Genomic DNA, 8,279 nt, shown 5'->3' with positions numbered 1-8,279 from the left:
TTTGGTAAAAATTCTTGAGCAATAACAAGAGTATCATGATTGATCTTAAGAGTTATATATTCATCTTTTAGCTTGTTGTGGCTAGTGATGAGCTCATTGTGCACCCACTCAAGTTTATCATGTTTATCTTTAAGCTCTTTCTTAGAAGATTTGAGCTCCTTGAGTTTGGATGATATAGCATCATTTGTTTCTCTAAGCTCAACATTAGCCTTTTCCAATGTATCGCATTTTGCTAAGAGTGAATCATTTTTAGCATCAAGTTTTTTATTTTTAGCTCTACTCTTTCTAACGATCTTAGTGTATTTTCTTAGTATTTTGACAAGATCATCATATGAGGGTGAATCATCATCATCGCTATCGCTATCATCATCACTACTATCATCATTATTAGTTACCTTGCGTTCACCCTTGGCCATAAGGCATAGGTGTGTAGAGGATGATGGCGATGGTGGTGGTGAGGATGAAAGATCAATAGCAATGGCGGCCACCTTCTCATTATTACTATCATCATTGGATGATCCACTAGATGAATCAATGTCTAGTGAGCCAATCACCGATGATGTAGGCCTTTCCACTCTTCTTCTTCTTGTGGAAGTCTCTCTTTTTGCCATCTCTCTTCTTGTATGGCTTGTTCTTCTTCTTCTCATCTTCATCTTCGTTACTTGAGTCATCTTTCTTGCCCTTGTTCTTGTTCTTGAACTTGTCTTTCTTGGGCTTGGTGCATTGATGTGCTAGATGACCAAGTTCACCACAATTGAAGCAATCCATTTCGGAGATTGGCTTCCTTCTAGAGCTTGTGAAGAACTTCTTCTTCTTGCCAGTCAAACTTGATGCCACTCTTGTTTAGCTTCTTTAGCATCTTGGCGGCTTTCTTCACCATGAGAGCAAGAATTTCATCTTCATCTTCTTCATCACTTGAGCTCTCATACTCAAGTTTGGCTTTGCCCTTATCTTGGCTAGCTTTGAATGCTAAGTCCTTCTCTTTCTTCTTGGTAGAGGATGAGCCATCTTGTGGCGTGATGTGCATGTACATCTCATGAGCATTGATCTTTCCCAAGATTTATGTTGGTGTAGCGGTGGAAAGATCACCTTGGTGTAGCACGGTCACAATATGCCCATATTTGTCAATGGGGAGGACACTCAAGATCTTTCTCACAACGTCAGATGGTGACATTTGAGTAAGTCCAAGCCCATTGACTTCCTCTACAAGAACATTCAAACGTGAATATATCTCATTAGCACATTCTTTGGGAAGCATCTCAAATGAATTTAGCTTTTTAATCACAAGATGATAGCGTTCCTCACGCTCACTCTTGGTTCCCTCATGGAGCGCACAAACATCTAACCATAGAGCATGGGCAGTCTTTGTGGTTCCTTATGCGGTTGAACACATCTTTGCAAAGGCCTCTAAAGATGGTGTTCTGAGCCTTTGCATTCCACTTTTCATAATTAACCTCATCGCCTTGTAAGTTAGTAGCATCCTAAGGTTTTGGGAAGCCTTGTGAGGCGGCTCTAAGTATACCAACATCTAGAGCTTCTAAGTACGCCTCCATGCGGATTTCCAATATGGAAAGTCATCTCCCTCAAAGATAGGAGGAGGTCCATCCCTGTGAGACATCTTGCTCTAAGCGAATTAAGCTTAAAAACATGAGCACGAGGCTCTGATACCAATTGAAAGGATCAAGATACCCAAGAGGGGGTGAATTGGGCTAATTCTAAATTTTCTTACAATAATTAAATCCTATGGTTAGCCCAATTAACCCATTGTACCTAGAAAAGTGTTCCTATTAGTCTAACGCACAACGGACTTGCAACCTATAGTTCCAACTTACTCTAGCATGGTAATTCTATGAATGTAAAGACAAGTATTGAATTGCTCAAAGTAAATGCTCAAAGTAAATAGAGAGAGAGAGAGGAACACGGCGATGTTTTGCCAAGGTATCGGAGAGTCGCCACTCCCCACTAGTCCTCATTGGAGCACCCGCGCAAGGGTGTAGCTCCCCCTTGATCCGCTGCAAGGATCAAGTGCTCTCTACGGGTTGATTCTTCGATACTCCATCAGCGGTGAATCACCCAAAACCTGTTCACAACTTGAGTTGGGTCACCCACAAGCTCTGTCGGGTGATCACCAAGCTCCCAATCACCACCAAGCCATCTAGGTGATGGTGATCACCAAGAGTAACAAGCACGAATTCTCACTTGACCACTCAGCCTAATGAGAATGGTGGATGCACACTTTGCTACTCTTGATTCACTAATGAGGCTACTCTCTTGGATTCTCAAATCTCAATCACCTCACTAGGACCTTACTCTTCTTAGCACTCACAGACATGTTTCTCAGCTGTTGGAATAAGCAAAAGTAACTCCACACATGAGTGGAGCTTCTATTTATAAGGCAGCCTGAAAAACAAACCGTTATGTGCCTCTACGGGGTGATCGGACGCTCCAGGTCATGTTGACCAGACGCTCCGGTCAGTTCAACCCACACACCAGTATTTAAGTGTTGACCAGACGCTAGCAGGGTCCAATCACCACTGACCAGACACGTTCGGTCACATTAAACCCTCACTGGATGCTTACTGTACTCGACCGGACACTGGATCCTCAGGGTCCGGTCAGTACTGACCGGACACGTCCGGTCGCAGATTTCCTTCTCTGGAACCTTACTAGAGTCGATCGGACGCTACCTCTCAGCGTTCGGTCACTTGACCACTCCAGCGTCTAGTCGCACTGAATGCAATCTCCTTGATCAAATGTACTGACCGGACCCTGCGGCCAGCATCCGGTCGCACCGGAGCCAGCATCCAGTCAGCATTTGACCCTCCATTCACTTCCAACTCTCGAACATATGTGAATGAAGTTTGCTCCATAGGATCATAGGGCTGTTGTGGAGCTACCTAGTGCTAGTTTTAACAAGTGTGCACCACACCTAACTCACTAGACTCATCTAGGTCAAGCTACCCGTTCATACCCCCCTTAATAGTATGGCCAAAGGAAAAAACAAAGTCCTAAACTACTCTAAGTGTCACTCCAACTCCAATCGACACTTAGAACTAGTCATCCTTAACCTTGTCGCCCATCCTTTGAAAACCGAAATGATTTCCATTGTAGGGGCATGACCACCTCAATTGCCCAATTGATCCCCATTACCATGACCTAACTTAATTGCCTTCTACAAAACACACGTTAGTCATAGTAATCTTGTATTGTCATTAATCACCGAAACCCAACTAGGGGCCTAGATGCTTTTAGGGCTATTTAGTGAAGTGATTAGGTTCCTCCTATGCCTGACAGTTGCTATTGAGTGAAAGAACTTAGAATTCTCATCCCCCAACTAGACCCATTTAACATTGCCTCTTTGCTTCTAGTAGATCATTTGCTAGTGGAGGAGAGAACTGAGCTTCAGATTGAGGATGTCTCTGAAATTCCATTCTTGTAATGACAGATCCTTCCATTCTTCAATAGAATCAAGGAAGGAAATAACTAATTTAACATTCTCAATTGTGATCCTGAGATTTGAAAGTTTAGCCTACCAATGCCTTAAAGCACATCTTAGAGACTTGAATTTGGCAGTCAGGAACTTGGCTGCATCCTGTTGAGAAAAAGAGCCATTCCAACAACTAGCAACCATAGGCAAGAAGCTTTCATGTGCCATCCAACAGTTCTCAAATCTGAAGATTCCTCCCTTAGGAATGGAAGTTTTGATCTTAATCACACAAGGCCAATGATTAGAGGTTTCCATGACCAAGGAATGAGCAATGGTAAGAGGATACCTGAGAGTCCAAGATTGAGAGGAGAAAAACCAGTCAAGCCTTTCTAAGAGTGGTGGATGCTGCTTATTGGTCCAAGTAAATTTTCTCCCATGTAGAGGAATTTCAACATGCCCTAATGCACTGATCGCATTATTGAACAAGAGCATATCACCCACATTTCCACCTACTCTATTTCTGTCTTTAGGTTTTTTGTAGAGATTGAAATCACCAATGATAAGCCAGGCAAGATCATCTAGCATTTGAATATTTTCAAACCAGTGCATGAATTCTACCTTGCCTTCACTATCACAAGGCCCATAAACTGAAGTGAGAATCCAAGGATCCATTATTGTGGACAGAAGAGAATTCCATAGAAATTGCAAACCTATTTTGGAAAACCTCATGACCTGAGAAGATAGAACTCTTTTAGACTATAAGAATACCCCCTGAAGCTCCAACCAAAGGGATGAAGCAGAAGGTATCAAAAGATCTGGGGCAAAAATTCCTAATATAAGTAAGATAAAAAAACTCTCTCTTGGTTTCCTGGAGGCTAATGATATCACATTTACTTTCTGTGATTTTATTTCTAATGGACTCCCATTTGTTATCAGCATTGATGCCCCTAATGTTCCAACATAGAACATTCCAAGATTTATTGTAGTTTGTACTATCCATAGAAAATAGTAATGAGGTAGGCCCAAGTACAAGTATGCATAGCATAAGTACAAAGTTCAGACAAAAGATAGAAAGAAACATTACATATGATCTCAAAGATCAATAGACCATCCAGGCATTGAGCCAAAGCTACCAGAAAGTTTAACATTCTAGGTACTAAAAGAAAAAAGCAAAAGCAGGAAGCCAACTGGAGGTAAAAGGCCATCCTATGTGCCCACTTCTTCCATGCACCATGAGGAGGGCAGTCCGTACTTATTAGTAGCACCATTCTTCTTACTTGGGGGGCATCATCATCATTCTTGCTTGAAGTTGTAGCATCCTTCTTGCTTGAGGCATCCTTCTTTTTTTGATAGCCAGCTCCCACAGGGGCCGGCTGACTCTTCTTCTTCTTACTGAGAGCAGCATCGGTGACTTGAGAAGCATCAAGATCACAAAGAGTGGAGCTAATATTCCTGATGGCCTTAGTTGAGAGGGAAGGTGGTTTGGCATTACAACCAAGGCAAGACTTGTCCTTGCAGATTGGATCCTTGAATCCTTTTTTGTTCACCTTGATCCTAGGACTCCTCCTAACCTCTGTTTCCACTAAAACAACACCCTTCTTCTTCTTGTTTCTCACTCTTCCTTCTTCATCAATAGGAGGGGCTTCATTTAAGTCCACAAACATATCTATAGCTAAGCTTTCTATCACCATACTGGCACTTTCTAGCGCTTTATCATCTACAACATGTGCTTTAACTATGCAGGAAGGGAAGGTCTTCATAGGATAAGAAGTAGGCAGAGTGAAACCAATTTTTTGACCATTATCAATACTACCCAAGAGAGCATTGGACTGCATGAATTGTTTGGCACGACTAAAATGGCATAGGGACATCAGGAGGGTAGTGAAGTAGTTGGCCCAATCACTGGGGATCAGGAACCGAGGGACCTTGTTAGGACTAGGTGCAAAGAATTTGGCCCAAGGCCCATCTAGATCCACAAAGGAGGAATCATAGTTGTGCCTTTCAAAAAGGGTTTGGGTGGAAGCATTGAGCTAATCACCAATCAGGACCATGCCAACTTGTAGATTTTGAGGCCCCATAACCTCATTCTAGGCTTCCTCAGCCACAATCTATTGAATCTCTGTATCGTTCATGAGTTCATCCTCCTGAATCTCTAAAGGCATGAAATTATCAGCAGGCCCATCCAAGATAGGGATATTCACCTTAGCAGCTGGTGGATCATTCAAGGCATTGGCAAAATCCTCCTGAATGTGGTCGAAAGCACCATTGTTCACATGTTCATCTTCCTCCTCCTTGTTTACTTGATTAAGCAGATCATTGAGCTTAAGAAACATTTCATGATGTTGAGGGCCTTGAATGGCTGGGTCAATAATCATCTCCTACATGTCAGGGACCTCATTTAGATTAAGCTCTGGTGGGTTCTCTACATCCTCATTGAGATCAAAATTGGGGATCTCCTAAATATTATCTAGCCATCCTTCCTAGATAACATTAGCAGGCTAGTTATTCTGTCCCACATTGCCTCCACCAAGACCAGCAGGAAACACATTAGGCCCACCCTACTGATTGGGCCGAACAGCCGGGCCAAGACCATTCTGGCCAAAACCAAACAATCAAAAGGCCCCCCTAGAGGGAAATCATCCGGTCTAGGCTCTGGGTCTTCATCTTCCAACAAACCACCCAGCATCTGTCCTTGTAGTATCTCACACTGAACTGTCCAAGATTCCCCCTGAAACCCCTCGCCTTCAGTAAGCACCAAGAACTGTGGGATAGACTCCAGGTCAACCACACGAGCCCTAACCAGGATTCTAGATAGATGTCTAACGTCATCAACCCAGGAAATAACTCTGCCAAAAGAACAGATTGTGTTGACCACATACTCATCTTCTCTATAGTCAGGTGGGTACCCCAGCAAAAGCATCCAGCACTCCCTATTGAAATTAATTGCATGCCAGTTCCTACCCTTATTATGCTCAACAAAGGTGATTGTGACATTACCAAACACATACGCACCCTGCTGAATCAACCGATCCCTATCAAAAACATTCTTGAATCTAACAAATGCCTGACCAAGATGTGTTGGTTGCATATTGGTGATGACAACATGCTGCTCATTCACCAAGAAATCCGAGACAACTTCTCTGATAGCCTAAAAAGTTACCTATTGCTCAGGCATTGGGTCGATGGAGATGATGGCCAGATCATGATGCTTAGCAAGCGGACGCATCAGAACCACATGCTCCCTGGCCTTGCGCATTTGGACGTCAATCTAGTGCAGACCCTCAGGGATGAAAGGCGCTAGATCAGCACGGAAGTATGCCATTGCCGACCTTTCTTTGTGATGATCAGGAGAATGCGAGTGGTGAGGACTGTGGTTACTGGGGTGAGCAACGCAATCCACCGATAGCCTCGGAGAGCACGGAGGGTCCCAATGTATAGTATGGGAAGGCCAAGGGGCACCTGAGAAATCCGAGAAGTCTAGAAACCACGATGGTGTAGATGGGCCCACAGTCATTCGGGCTGGGTTAAACCAGTTGGTGTGATCAGAAGATGAACCAAAATCCTTTGCGAAATTATCCAGGGGCCGTCCATTCACACGTCTTTGCAGGTTCTCCCAATTCACACAGCAGGTGGCTGCAACATGGCCCCACCCAAGACATTTATCACATTTAATGGGGGCTTTGCATGCAAACCTTGAGTGGGATGAAGAGTGACAGCGCTGACAAGACACAGGAACCGAAGTGGAGAGATCAACTGAACCTTTGGAAACCCCAAATAAAGATCCCAAATTCAAATCTAAGTTAAGTTCATCCCGCTCAACACTGAGTCCATGAGAGTTATGATCAGAACATTGCAATCGTTCCATTGCAGAAGAGTTAGAAATTGGCTAATTGAACTACTTCTGAGATACCTGATGTTTCACTGAACGCTTTGGAACCCAATTCAATCGATCAAAGATAGAAATTCTTGGAAAGGATAAGCGATCAAAAACTAACATTCATTGGGCCCTGGAAGTGGCATTCTATCGAACAGGTGACGAATGGATTGGAACTCTGTTTGCACCAGTAAGAACTGCAGCCAGTTTTTTCACTACATCAGCATAAGAAGATTTCTTCCTTACTTCCACCCAAGGGAAAACCGGCAGATTACTTGAGAAAGAGCGAGCAGAGGCCAAGCTAGAGTCTTTAAAAAGATGGAAAGAAAGCTCAAGCTCATCACAGACAAATTTTCTGATTCTGTAGATTTCAAAACCAATAGCCTTGGATGAAACAGAGAAGATGAAGATTCTATCCTCAATCAAACTGACACAAAAATGCTCAACAAGATCATCTAGAATGGCACTGAGAGTAGTAGCAACAAAACTTTCATCTAGTCAAAAACGGCACCTGCCAAGAGCGACGAGCAGAGCGAAGGCACTAGCAGAAGACGCACCAGGAGCCACAGGCATCCCATACTTGCCGAGAATGAAGGAGGAGAACTTTTCCCCCACCGCCGCCGAAGCAAGGGAAGGCAGCTTAGCAGGGGTGGCCCTAGCAAAGCACTGCGAAGAAGGGAAGGAGGAGGCAGGGGGAAGAAGGGCTCATCGGAAGGGCAGAGGGAGGGGAAGGGAGCGGAGGCGCATCAGGCAGCAGCCGCCTAGGCCGCCGAGGGTGCCCCAGCGGCGGGGGAGGGAGCCCGGCGGTACCCACGGGAGCATCGTCTCATGTTGTCTAACACTTCATGTTATCACTCAGTGATTTCCCGTTGCTAGTGCAGAGGATTCCTTTCCCGATCGGGGGCGGCCGTAACCGGAGGCGATGCGGCGGACGGCGTGGCATGGTCTTGCTGCAACCAAGAGAGCCATGGGTTCTCG

Source organism: Miscanthus floridulus, chromosome 12 (assembly GCF_019320115.1).
Source record: "Miscanthus floridulus cultivar M001 chromosome 12, ASM1932011v1, whole genome shotgun sequence".
NCBI lineage: Eukaryota > Viridiplantae > Streptophyta > Magnoliopsida > Poales > Poaceae > Miscanthus > Miscanthus floridulus.
The sequence above is the reverse complement of the archived record's forward strand: the minus strand, read 5'-3'. Positions refer to the sequence as shown.